This window comes from Chinchilla lanigera, unplaced genomic scaffold (assembly GCF_000276665.1).
Source record: "Chinchilla lanigera isolate Chin_1 unplaced genomic scaffold, ChiLan1.0 scaffold00012, whole genome shotgun sequence".
NCBI lineage: Eukaryota > Metazoa > Chordata > Mammalia > Rodentia > Chinchillidae > Chinchilla > Chinchilla lanigera.
Genome location: NW_004955413.1, coordinates 20522598 through 20537100, shown reverse-complemented (window position 1 = coordinate 20537100; position 14503 = coordinate 20522598). Strand labels below are relative to the sequence as shown.

Here is a 14503-nt window from a genome sequence, read left to right as displayed (position 1 = left end):
TCACAGACTAAAAGCTATATTACAAAGCTACAGTGATAGAAAATAGCTCTGTACTGGCACAAAAACAGACATAAGGAACAATAGAACAGAATAAAAAATACAGAATACAGAATACAGAAACAACCACAAGCACATTCAAGTATTTGCTCTTTGACAAAGGGACCAAAAATATATACTACAAGTGCTGGGTAAGGCATGGGGAAAAAAGAACCATTCTACACTGCTGGTGGGGATGTAAACTAGTACAACCACTTCGGAAATCAGAAAGATAGCCGCTTTAATAAATGGTGCTGGGAAAACTGACTATCCACATGCAGAAGACTGGACACAGACCCATATTTCTCACCATATACTAAACTTAAATCAAAATGGGTCAAAGAACTAAATGTTAAAACAGAAACACTGAACCTGCTGGAAGATAAAATAGGTAAGACTCTTGAAGTCATGGGCATAAGCAAAGCCTTTCTGAACAGCAACCTGGTTGCACAGAAATAGTACCAAAAATCAACAAATGAGGTCATATAAAATTTTAAAACTTCTGCATAGCTAAAAAAACAACCAACAGAGTAAAAAGACAACCTAAAAAGGGGGGAAATTGCCAGCTATTCCTCAGACAGAGGATTAATATCTAGAAGATATAAAGAACTCAAAAAAGAAAAAAAAAAAAAAGACCACCCCAAATAAAAAGAAAACTCAATCAAAAAATAGACAGCTGAAATGAACACAGTTTACAAAAGTACAAATGGCCAATAAATATACAAAGAAACGCTCTACCTCACTGGGCATTAAAGAAATGCAAATTGAAACAAAACTCAAGGGGCTGGGGATTTACCTCAGCGGCACAGCACCTTCCTGGCAAGCGCAAGGTCGTGAGTTCGATTCCTGGTACTGGAAAACAAACAAACAAACAAAAAACAAAACAAAACAAAACAAAACTCAGATTTCACCTTACCCCAGAAAGAATGGCCATCATCAAGGAATCAAACAATAACAAATACTGGATGGGGCGTGGGGAAAAAAAGAACCCTTCTGCACTGTTGGTGGGGATGTAAACTAGTACAACCACTTTGGAAATCAGTGTGGAGATTCCTCATAAAACTAGAAATTCCATTTGACTGAGTTATTCCCTTCTAGGTGTCTTCCTGAAAGAGTTGTAGATAAATTTTTATATGGTGATGGACAGTGAAGAACTCTGCCCTCTGTTATTCAAGTACTAAATGACCTTGTATTATTTAACTCTGTGTTGCTTCCTTGTGTATTTCATGTTTTTCATGTTTATAACAACATTTAAGCAATTGAGGGTGACCCCAGCAAAGGCAACTTTCTATTTCTTAAGTAATTGTGTTCAAACTCTTCCCTTAAAAGGTGATATTTTTAGTCACACGTTGCTTGTGGTCATTCTTTCTCTAGCTCACATCTATGATTGATCTCTTCATATGTTTTCCCACTCTTTTTATGACAGGTGTTTGAAACGTTCCTTGGTCTCAGATTCAGACGACTGCCACCCATTCGAACTTTCTAGCATTCTGGACACAAGTGACTTAATTTCACTCTTCACACAGCCTGATGTCTTCTCACATGCCTCCGGCCAACCTCGTAGGGGGGTAAAAATAATAAGACAGGTAATATGTAAAAACTGTCTTTGAAAGCCATCGGAACATGGATTGCTCATATGTATCCTGCAGCCTCTAATGCTGGAAAAGCCTTGCAGATTTGCTCTGTTTGCTGAGCTGCCCACTTGCTTTCAGCTTGTCTCTCCCCAGATGTTCTCTGATCACCACCACCTGCTTTTCTGAAGGTCACCCTACTGTTATGGTGTAGATCTAGAATATTCCCCCCCAAAGCCTGTTGTGTTTGGAAGGTAACTGTGTCCTGGGGGCACAGTGGCTACATGTGCTATTAGGAAGTGGGCCCTGATCAAAGGAGGTGAATCCCTGGGGGTGAGGCCTGGAAAAGGGCATCACCCTTCCTGGCTTTCTCTCTCTCTCTCTCTCTCTCTCTCTCTCTCTCTCTCTCTCGCTCTCTCTCTCTCTCTCTCACTGTCTCTCTCTCTCTCTGTCTCTGTCTCTGTCCCTCTGTCTCTCTCTCACTGTATCTTTGTCTCTGTCTCTATCCCTCTGTCTCTCTATGTCTCTGTCTGTCTGTCTCTCTCTCTCTCTCTCTCTCTGTGCTTCCTGATCACCATAAAGTGAGCAGCTTTTCCTCCGCTGTGCTTCCCGCCTGTGCTGTTTCTGCCTTGGACACAGCCATCCATGGGTTGTAACCAGGAATCAAAATAAACCTGTCCTCCTCTGAGTTGTGGGTGTCGGGTATTTTACCCAGTGATAAAGTGATTAAGACGCTTACTCTTTACAAGCCTATTCTGCTCCTTCCCACAGCATCATATCTTTAAACTTCCAACATCCTAAAAGTGTGATGGTCACAACCTCCCTATTCAAAGTCTTCTTTTCTGGTGTTTCTTGTAGGACACTGGGATTGTACAAAGATGTATTCCAATCCTTTCACTTTGCAGCGGAAGAGGCAGGGTACTAAAATTAACCGGTAATTAACCACAGAGCTAGAACTAAATTACCCAAGGCGCTTTTGTTGCAAACACCTGGATCTGGGTCTGGAGAACCCAGCCTCCCCTGATAAATTCCTGTTACCATGCAGAGTTCCCTCGTACTGGGATCCACTCCCTCCAGGTACCATAACCTGCAGGAGGGTGTGGTGGCAGTGCAAAGGGTGGCATCTGAAATCTGCACAGCATTAGCAGGCAGTGCTTCTGCAATCCAACTACCCTCCACTCTGTAAACATAAACAAATCCTACTGCATCCTGAACCTGCACATGATTTGGAAAGGGGGCACATTTTTACAAAGTAAGGGTTTGTTTGTGTTGGGGGGAAAAAAAAGAGCTCTGAATCATCTCATTGAATATGAAATAACATCATTTTGGCTAAGATTTTAGCCTTTTTTTGGTTTCTCTCAGTTATTACTTTGCTTAATTATCATAGTTACAGGCTTATCATTGATCCTCTCTGGCAGAATACTTGGTAGCACGGGTTTCTCTACTCCACTCCATTTTGAAGAGTTCTAGGCCACCTTAGATCCCTTACTCCCATCTTCTCAGAACCTCCACCCCCACCTGGTGGAAGCTTTAGGACTGACCAGCATCGTGTCCTCAAAATATTTTCAAAGCCTTCGCTAGGAGCAAAATTGTGTGTATTTACTTTAGCTTTCCATCAGAGACTTATCTACTGCAGTCAGCTGCCGAGTCTGGCGTGTCCGTTCAGAGACAAGGCCATGGTTGCTTTAGTTCTTATTGGTATTCATGAGCATTCCTTGGTGACTTGTAATGCTAGACGTTTGTATAGCGTTTCATGGCTTTTACATTATCTCCTTGGAGCCTGTGTGCAAGTCAGGGCTGACCTTATCTCCAGTGTATGGATGAAGAAACCTTAGCCGAGAAAGATGAAGTAACTCACCTAAAGTCACTTCGATAATAGTGCGAGGCGGAGTTTAGAATCTCAGCCTTGTGCCAGTACTCTTCCCACTACTCTGCCAAGTAAGTTTAAAGATTGTCTTTGTTTTACTCCCCCACCTCCAACTCGTCTGACAGGGAAGAAAAAAACAAAACCTCAAAAAGTGGAACTAGAAATACTTTCATCACAAAAGGACTTGGCTGCTATGAGAATCTTAAGTCTGTGCCATAATGCAAAAAAGATCAGGCCTCACTTCCAAAATCGCTAATGGAACAGAATGTCAATTATTGAGACAAATGCAAGCAAATCAAAGTTCAATCTCAGAGGTCTGTGCTTTGCAAACCACATTTCTATGCAGCCACTGATTGAAAACAGGCAGTGCACACAGAGTCACGCCTCTCACAATGCTTTCTTTACTTAATGTTTTGCTAAGACCGTGTGGGAATTCTATTGTGTGACTAACGGGCAGTGTGCATGGGTGACGTCACAGAATGCTGCAGAAATAGAACCTTCCACAGGTTGGAGAACACTGGAAAGGCCAGGTAACTTCCCTATGGGACTGTCACCTGCTAAGGACTGGCAGGCTTACTGGGAAAACGGGGGATTCTGGGATAGAGAATAAAAAGGAAAGAGGGAATCAAACTGGTTCTGGTTACACGTCACCAGCCCTGCCCTCAAAAGTGTACGATTGCTTAGAATCTATAGAGAACACCCAGCATTACTAGCACAGGGATTGAATTCATGACCACTAAAACTTCTTATACCATGCATAGGAGGCACTGCTAATGAAGTTCTGATGATGAATCCTTCCATGAATGGAACCATTAGCTCACACTTCTACTCTTCTGAATGGGCCACACTGCACAATCTGGATAAAGGATGTCCTTCCAGTCTGCCAGGACTTATCTTTGGCTCCTAGATAAGAATTTTGCATGACACTTTCTCCTGAGCCTAGTTTTTATGAGTGAGGAATCAGGATTTAACAGCCCAGAAAAAGGGACTGATATTTAATATTCATCACCATGAAACTTTGCTAAAGGAAGCTTTGAAAATCTAGTGGTTACATTTTCCGGTGTCAGTGTTTTCTATCTACAGTTTATAGTGATTTTTTTCAATTGTGTACTAACAGTTGTGTCTTCCTCATCTCAGCCCCCAGAGTGATATATTCATTTCCAAAATTCTTCAGTCAATTGAAATTTCATCAATATTTTGTTGTCCACAACTATCTTCCTTCAAAGTTTGGTATCTACCTTCCTCTTGTCTTTCTGGGTTCACCCTTACTGTGTCATATTTTGCTGCCATGGGAAGAGCAAAGATACTTGTATTCAGAGCTCCAGGTGAAACAGATTCCATGGTTTAAAGAAAAGTAAATGTTGAGCAAATGTCTCCAGTTACACCTCCGTAGAAGAAGCATAGAAAACAAACATCTCAGGTGGTGAGGCCTCCTGCTGAGACATCTACAGAGGCCTTGGGCCCCTTGCATACAGGGAAAGAATGCTTGCATTTTTTTCTGTTGCATTTTAAGAGTGTTACCTAGTTTCTCTATGTGTAGTGTACGTCTTAGATGTTTAAAGGAAAAGCTAATTAGGTGCTACTGAAGTGTCAACAAAAAAGGAAAGATGTAAATATTTAGAAATAGATCAATAATGGCTCAGAACCATTTTGATCTTCATATTCAAGACCTGAACTAAACAGTACTGATGACTGACTAATGAAATAGCTAAGCTCCTAGGAGTCAAAAAGCCCTTTGTAGCATAAGTCACTGCCAAAATTGAATCCTAAATAGTACACGCTGCAAAATTGAGTTAGCTGGAGAAAAAAATAAGTAAGCTTTTCACTCTGGCAAAAGTTGAGATAACTCATAAATAATTTACTACGTATTGTGATTGACCTATATTTACACACACACGCACACACACACACACACACACAAATACATACATACACACAAGATCTGCTACTTCCAGGTCATAATTTAAATTAATGTGAATTGAATGACTCAGTATCTCAACTTGACATGTCTATAACAATTGTAGCATATTTTCAGTCTGAATGACATTTCATCATGCATAATTATTTAATTTGCTGTTGTTGTCACCATCGATGTCATCCTCATTGTTGCTGAGGACAAGATCTGTCTTATTAAGATGCAAGTCTAGAGAATGCAGGATGGCTGGTGTACCATAGCCAGCCTTCATTATGCAGGAGAGGTAACCAGCAGCAAGCAAGAAAATGGTTTCTTTTGGAAAAGACAAGTTTTTGTGACTTTACTATATCTATTTCTTAAAGAATGTGATAGACTTAGTGGACAGGATGAAGTGTTTGTTTCCTAAGCAGTTGGAAAGACTAGTTGAAAGCAAAAACAATTTTATTCACGTGTAACCCCTCATGAGATTTCAGTCTTATTCCGTGCCCAACTACCACCTCTGTTACTTCCACGTGTGCATTTTCTGAAAGTGTATGTCAGAAATTATGAATCTTGTGTTCATTATGATTCTCTGCATTTGGAATATATTTCCTTGATGTATAAGTTAACTCAGCTTTCTGAAGCAAGGAGCAATTGGTGAATCAATATGGAGTGTTGGAAGATTTTAGTCCTGCTTACACTTTCTCAAATTTAGCCAAATTAGTCCAAACTTCCAATTTATAATACTATGTACAGGGCCAGGGATATAGCTCAGTGGCATAAGCACCTTACTAGCAAGCACAAGGTCCTGAGTTCCATTCTTGGTAGCAAAAAAACAAAACAAAAATACTATGTACAAAGTCCTGCAGATAGGAAATGCCAAAGGAACAAAAATGTTTTACTTAAATAATGTGATAGAAGCTGGGTAGGGTAGCACCATGCCTGCAATCCCAGAAGTCTGGGAACCTGAGGCAGGAGGATCATAATTCAAGCCCAACCTGGGCAACATAGCAAGACGCTTTGCCAAAATAATAAATGGAAAAAAAGACTGAGGCTATAACTCAGTGTGAAGACCCTGGGTTCAATTCCCTACACCACCAAAAAACAAAAAATGGTTTTAAAACACTAATAAACTCCTGCCTGGCAAGCATAAGGTTGTGAGTTCGATTCCTGGTACCAGAAGAAAAACAAAACACAAAAACAAACAAACAAAACTAATAAAATCTGCTTAGTATTTCCCAGATAGAAAAAGAAGTCATATTCCAGTCTAAAGCATCTGAGAAAACATCTATTGCTGGACAAGATAATTTCTCAAATACTGTTTAGATTAGAATAAAAAAGATTGACAACACCAGTGTGCTAATTCAGAATAAATATTTTCTAGTTGCTAGACCACACAAATCACATTACTTATTCATTCTTCAGACATTCAGGAGGAGACTCACACATTTTCGGAAACTGCCAGTCTCACATTATTCCACCTTGTACCATTAAGTATTATCTTTGAATCACATGTTGGCTAAATTGTGAAGGTTGTTCTATCTTTTTCATGGTTACTATAGAAACTAGTCATGATGTTTCGAGGAGACTAGGAAGGAATCTAAGAATGTACAATAAAACTTAACTTGTTTCATGGTTTATAATTTCTTCCAGCTGTCTCCATTTGTGTGATTACCACGTTCACATTGGGAGTATAAACATACAAGCAAAAGGGCTCTGGCGATGGTCAATAAGCGATCTCATCCCTTACAGACTGCCCTCCCAACCTCTTTCCCTCCAAGATTTGTAAAAGAAAAACATGAAACAAGTGTTATGCAAGGGCCAGGTGTTTGCAATTATTTTCCTCCTCTGAGCAGAAGTTTCCTAGATCCAAAACATGTTTCCGTTCAAGTGGTTTCCCTTGTATTGGAGGCGTGTGTTTCAGAAAAATTTCATCTGCATATCTTGAACTCATTAGTGCTTCATCAATAAAAACCTCTTCCAAGCTCTTCACATATTTATGTCTTCCATAGTGGTCAAAAATATGGTATGTTTAAGTATTGCTCTATTTTGTGAAGAATGCTCTCAGAAAGTGTATGACATTTTGTCCTTGAAAGAAAGAGAGAAGTAAATGCTCAGGGTTAAGATTCATAGTGGATTCCTTGTTGGTTACATTACAACAGAGCATTCCAGACAATGCCTCAGCTGTCTTCCTGTCAAGGACTGTCAGTATTTCTAGAATGGCCTAAGTAAGGGAAGACAGACTCAACTCTGCTGATATACATCCTTAGCTGCCTAAATGTCTGTACACAATTAAGACTATTCAGGGATTATACAGAATGTGTAGTTGAGGATTTCTTTTCCTGAATTTCTGAAATGCAAGTTATAAGATGGAGTTTGGAGTTTCAGAAGTCTTACATTGCATGCTGAAGTCAGAATGACCAACTTGGCCATGAGAATGAAGTGAGGAGCTGTGAACGATGTCCACACATTTTTCATAAGGGTAGTGATTCGCCATATGTGTTCACTTCATGAAAATCACCAAATTATGCATTTGTGATTTGTTCCTTTTTTGTATGTATGAGTCACACTTCAATAAAAAAGAATTGAGGTTGCTTGATTTACAGAAGAAAATGAAGAAACAAAGAAGTCTTAAACTGCAAAGCCTTCATCTTATAGAGCCAGAAATTTACCAATTTACCACTGCCCTCTGAAAGTTATCTGCAGTGTTCTGTTTATAAATATCCTACAAAAACTGTGAGGATTTTCCCATTAACATCTGAGTAATTATTGAAAAATAGAGAAACAAATTCATCTACAAGTGGTGAAACTAAGTGAAGTATAATGAAGGCAATTGCAGAACTATACATACTGCTTAATAATCCCAAATAGGTAAATGTTTAAGCCCCAACCCATATACACATTCATGCACTATGATTTTGGCAGGAAACAGTGAAAGAAATGAAGGGATAAACACTATTATGCTGAGAAGGGTGTTTGTTTGTCAGTGAGCTTTGAAGAGGAATCCAAATTTTCAGATGGCTATCAGGGCCAAAGTTCTTGTAGGGGTAAACTTCTACTATTTGACACTTTCTGTAAATCCAAGTACAGGAGATATTACTATTTAACCATCTGAGAAAGTTTTAAATTTTTAGTAACAAAAGGACTTTGAGGGAAATTTTAGTCAAAAGGTACAAAGTTTCAGGTAAGCAGGATGCAGACGTTCCAGAGATCTATTGAACAGCATGGCGACAATAGTTAATAATAATGTATTATATGCTTGAAAATTAAAGAGAAAAACAGATCTTAAATGTTCTCATCACATACAAAATTCACGTGGAGTGATGGATACATTAACTTGATTTAATAATTTTATAATGTGTATATATCTCAAAATAACATGTACATCATAAATATAGATGATTGTAAATGATCAAGTAGACCTAAGTAAATCTGGGAGGAGAAAACCAACATGAGTACATATCTAGACCAAATAAATGGCCATCACTTGATTATCTATGTTTATAAAAGTGCTGACATGAAATGTATCTGTGTAGATATTGTATTAGAACATTTTCTATGATTGTAACAAAACACCTAAGCCAGGCTAACTTTCTAAATAAAATAGGTTTATTTAGCTTATGGTTTGGAGACTGAAAATCTAGGATTGGGTCACCCCTTTGGTTTAGCATCTTGTGAGGGCTTCAGGGCAAATGGCATCACAATGGTGTGGTTATGTGAGGAGGAGAGATCACATTTCATGATAGGAAACCAGAGTAATTCAGAGGTCAGGAACTGAGGATCCTTGTGCTAAGTAACATCCCAGTGTGTTGCTGTTGTTCAAATTTGAGACCAGTCTCACTAAGTCCCTAAGTTTCCCACACTGGATTTGAACTTGTGATCCTCCTGCCTCAGTCTCCTAGATTGTGGGATTATGGGTATACACCACTATACGTGACTAGACAGGCGCACTTTAACAATAGTTCCCTCTTGTGAGTACTAAATACAGTTCCATGATAACTACCTTAATCCTTTCCAAGAGCAAGGCCCCTAATAATCTGTGGACCTACCTCTTAAAGGTCCAGAACACCTCTGAATATTATCACATTCAGGTCCAAGATTCCAACCCTTGGGCAAACACACAAACGATACCTAAAATGTAACAGATATATATAGTCAGAACATACTCATACTCTTTGGATATTATACAGACAAACTGATAAAAGTTGAATTTCATTTTATTTTTGAAGTTTTACTTTCCTAAGTTTACCTTTCTTAGGCTGAAGATAGTTTCAATATGTTGATTGTCATGATTACCAGCCTTTATGATGTAAAACTTTTGGAATTGTTTAGAAAAAAATTATTTGTCCTAATTATGTTATTTTATTGTGGTCCTAAAAACATGGAAAAAGTAAATACTATTACATAAGGGGGGCTGGGGATTTAGCTCAGCAGCAAAGCGCCTGCCTGGCAAGTGCAAGGTCGTGAGTTCGATCCCTGGTACCGGAAGAAAAACAAACAAAAAAAAAAAAAAGAAAGAAAATACACTAAGGGACCTCAATACCCCACTATCATAAGGAGACAGATCAACTAAACATAAAAATCAATAAAAGAATATCAGAGTTGAGTAAAACCTTTGAATAAAAGGACTTAATAGGTATCTACAGCTATTCCACCCAATAAAACAGAACATATTCCTCTCAAGAACACATGGACCTTTCTCCAAAATAGACCCCATATAAAGTAATAGCCAATAAAGCAATCTTAAGTAACAAAAGAAAACACAGAAATTATACAAATGCATGGAAACTAAACAATAAACTCTTAAACAAACAATAGGTTACAGAAGAAATAAAGAAAGAAATAAGGCAGTTTCTAGAAGTAAACAATAATGCCAGTACAACGTATTAGAACTTACGGGACATAAAGTGTTCTAAGAGGGAGTGTATAACTTGAACGGGTACATAGTAAAAGCAGAGTAAGCAGTTAGACAACAAAAAGAAATAAAAGAGATATGTACACAAAAAAGAAATCAAATTATCATTATTTTCAGATGACATGATCCCTACATAGAAGACCCAAAAGATCCACCAAAATACTCTTTAGAATTAATAGCCAGGGATATAGCTCAGCAGCACAAGTGCCTGACTGGCAAGTGCAAGATCTTGAGTTCGATTCCTGGTACCAAAAAAAAAAAAAAAAAATTAATAACCAAATTTAGTAATGTAGCAGAATACAAAATCAACAAACAAAAATCAGTAGCATTCCTATACACTAATAATGAGCCCACTGGGAAAACCACTGAGAGAAAAAATACAATTCACAACTGTTCCAATGAAAATTAAGTATTTAGGAATTAACCTAACTCTACAACAAAAACTATAGTATGCTGAAAAAAGGATATCAAAACAGAATCAGAAAATGGAACTGCCTGTATAGTCAGAACCAGTATAGTCAATGAGATCATACTTCCAAAATTGATATACAGATTTAGTACAGTCCCAATCTAAACACCAAAAGTATTCTTCATATAACTGGAAAACACAGTTCTATAATTCATATGGTATCAGAAGAGACCTAGAATAGCAAGCGCAATCCAGCACAGCAGGAGGCATTACAATCCCAGATTTAAAGTTATGTTACAAAGCTCCTGTAGTAAAAACAACATGGTACTAGCACAAAACTAGGCATGAGGATCAATGAAACCTAACAGCAGATGCAGAAACCCCAAGAACATTCAACTGTTTGATTTTTGATAAAGGAACCAAAAACATACACTAGAGGAAAAATAGACTCTTTAATAAATGGTGCTGTGAAATCTGGCTATCTACATGCAGAAGACTAAAGCTAGAACCGTATCTCTCACAATGTGCCAAACTAAAATCAGAATGGATCAAAGAACTGAAATGTTAAAACAGGAACACTGAGCCTTCTGAAAGATCAAGTAGGTTATGCTCTTAAAGTCGTAGGTACAGGCAAGGACCTTCTGAAAAAAAACCCAGTTGCACAGGAAATAGTACTGAATCAACAAATAAGATAATATTAAATGAAAAGATTTAATTTAATAGCAAAAGAAACAATCATCAGAGAGAAAAGAAAAGCTACAGAATAGGAAAAATGTTTTACCAACTATTCTTCAGACAGAGCACTAATACCTAGGAAATATAAAAATTCAAAAAAAAAATAAACCCCCAAAATTAAAAGACCCAATCAAAAAATAGGTAACTGAAACAGACACTTCTCAGAAAAAGTAGTACAAATGACTAATAAAAACATGAAGAAATGTTCAACATCAGTGGCTGTTAAAGAAATACAGATTAAAAGAACATTCAGATTTTATCTTATCCCAGAAAGATTGCCCACCATCAAAAAATCAAATAACAAATGCTGGAGAGACTGTGAGAGAAAATGGAACCCCTCTACATTGTTGGTAAGAATGTAAACTAGTAAAGCCACTATAGAAATTGGGGTGGAGACTCCTCAGAAAACTAAAACTAGAAATTCCATTGGGCTTAGCTATTTCCCTTCTATTATCTTCCTGAATGGGTTAAAGACATCAAATTACAGTGATATGTATATACCAGTGTTCATAGCAGCACAATTCATAGTAGCTAAATTTTAGAAGCAGTTTACATATCCATCAGCCCATGACTGGATTAAGAAAATGTGTTTACAAGACAATATGGAGTACTACTCTGCCATAAAGAAAAACTTAAGTCATTTGTAGAAAAATGAATGCATCTTGAGACTGTAATATTAAGTGAAATAAATAAGACACAGTAGGACTAAACATTGCATGAGTTCTCTTATATGAGAAACCAAAACTATAAATAAACACCAAAATAAAAGATAGATAATAGGAAGTAGGGCAATAGATCTTTCTCAGATGGGAAGGGGATCAAGAGATGGAGGGAGGAAGAAGGTAGGAGGGGAAAGGGGATGAAAAAAATTAAAATGTATTATGTACCTGCACAACTCTACACCAGGGATGTAAACACTGTATGCTGCAAACATGTAGTAAGAAAGAAAGGAAGAGAGAGAGAAAGAAAGAAAAAAAGAAAGAAGGAAGGAAGGAAGGAAGGAAGGAAGGAAGGAAGGAAAGAAAGAAGAGGAAGGAAGAAGGAAAGAAAGAAAATAGAAAAAAAAAGAAAAAGGAAAGAAAGAAAGAAAGAAAGAAAGAAAGAAAGAAAGAAAGAGAAAGAAGAAAGGAAAGAAGGAAAGAAAGAAGAAAGAAAGAAAGGAAAGAAAGAAGAAAGAAAGAAAAGAAAGAAGGAAGCAAAGAAAGAAATGGAAAGAAAGAAAACAGCAAAAGAAAAAAGAAAAAGGAAAGAAAGAAGAAGAAAGAAAGAAAAAAAGAGTTACTTGGTAACCAGTTTGGCCTTAATATCAACAGATTACAATGATCCATAATAAAATTATTTTTTAATTTTGACCCACATCATGCATTGTATTTTATATTATTCAGTCAAAACTTTGAGTTCAGATTCAGAAAGAGGAAAATAGTAACCTTGAGGACAACTCCCATAGGAAATATTTTTCAAGTTCATGTCTTACACTTGCTGCTATGCTATGCTAAAACATGACATCCTGGAGACCTCAAGGGCTCATAGATAGGGGTGAAGTGGAGAATACATTCACTTCCAAGAAGGCTCCTCCCCATAGCAGGCTAACTGGTCCTGAGAGCAAGTTCACATCCACATTGTCTCCTCCACAGGCAGCTTGGGCTTCCTCACTCTTGGTGCCCAGACTCCAAGAGTGAGCATCCTAAGAAACAGGAAGTAAAAGCTGTCACTTCTTAGTGACAGAGACCTGACTCTACCATGCTCTATTAGTCAGTTAAGAAGATGAGACTGAAGAGGAGAGGACATAGTCCTCACTACTCTATAGAGGACTTGTCAAAGAATTTTCTATCTTAAAACCATACCACTATATGTAAATCTTCATGCAGAAACATACAGCTTGTTGACTTGCTCTCACCCTTTCAAGTTCCATTGGGAATGTCTGTTCCAAATGAGAATAATATATGCCCAAATTGGGAGACCCACTGAAGCCTAATGTTTCAAAGAATCACAACAAATCAGGTAAGAGATTGTGGCCTCATTCTTACTTGGGGGTCATATTGTAGAAGTTTAATTGAAGCAAAGTAAATATGAAATATTTCCCTGAAGCAACAATTGGCTACAGAAATTATAAATTACATTCTAATCACCACTTTTACTACACTTCCCAGCCCCCTCAACATCTTTCCCTCTTCCTTGAGTCACTAAGTTCCATCTGACATTTTTGCTGGATCTACCATGAGGGGCATGTGCTCTGTTTCCCTGATAGCTGTTTGTTTAGCTTTTATTTGCAAGTTTATTTTTCACTGCCATACATTTTAGTCACCAGATATTTTGAGCACCAATTCTGCACTAAGTACTGAAATGAAAATAATGTCTTGTTTATGCCTTTATCACAATCCTGGACTGATGGGAAACATACTTGTAGTGAAATAGCTAAAGAATCATGGAAATGCTACAATAAAGCTAAATACAAAATCCTGTGGGCTCTCAGGAGAACAGAGAAATAGAGATACGTGTCAGGAAACAGAATTTAAAGAGACAGGTAAGATGTGTCAGACTAATGGAGATACATAAGGAAATACTACAGGAAATACTATAAGGAATCAACAAATATGATTGCATCAAATTAAAAAACTGCTGCACAGCAAAGGAAAACAACAGAGTGAAGAGACAGCCCACTAAATGGGAAAAGAAATTTGCCAGCTAGCCCTCAGATAGAGGACTAATATCTAGAATACATAAAGAACTCAAACACTCCCATCCACAATTAAAGACCCAATCCAGGGCCAGGGATTTAGCTCAGTGGTGCAGCACTTGCCTGGCAAGCATGAGGTCCTGAGTTCGATTGCTGGTATCAAAAAAAAAAAGACCCAATCTAAAAATGGGCATCTGAAGGGAATAGGTACTTCTCAGATAAAGAGTACAAACAGCAAATAAATATATGAAAAATGTTCAACATCACTGGTCATTTGAGAAATGTAAATTAAAAAATGGTGAGATTCCATCTCACTCCAGAGAGGATGGCTATCATCAAGAAATCAACCAATAACAAATGCTGGCCAGACTGTGGGCAAAAAGGAACCACTGTTATATT

The 14503-nt window shown here is 37.7% G+C and overlaps 1 protein-coding gene across 6 annotated transcripts in view; it reads left to right on the top strand.

The window, feature by feature from the left end:
• Positions 1–14503, top strand: part of Lmntd1 (lamin tail domain containing 1) — a 262615-nt gene that overhangs the window by 234088 nt on the left and 14024 nt on the right. For 5 of the 6 annotated variants that reach the window (XM_013511521.1, XM_013511520.1, XM_005379104.2 and 2 more), the window contains one exon: positions 1463–2017. The exons of the other annotated variant lie outside the window; for it this stretch is intronic. The gene's annotated coding sequence lies outside the window, so the exon portion shown is untranslated. Of the gene's footprint in view, positions 1–1462; positions 2018–14503 lie in introns of those variants that run through there. 6 annotated transcript variants of the gene reach the window in all.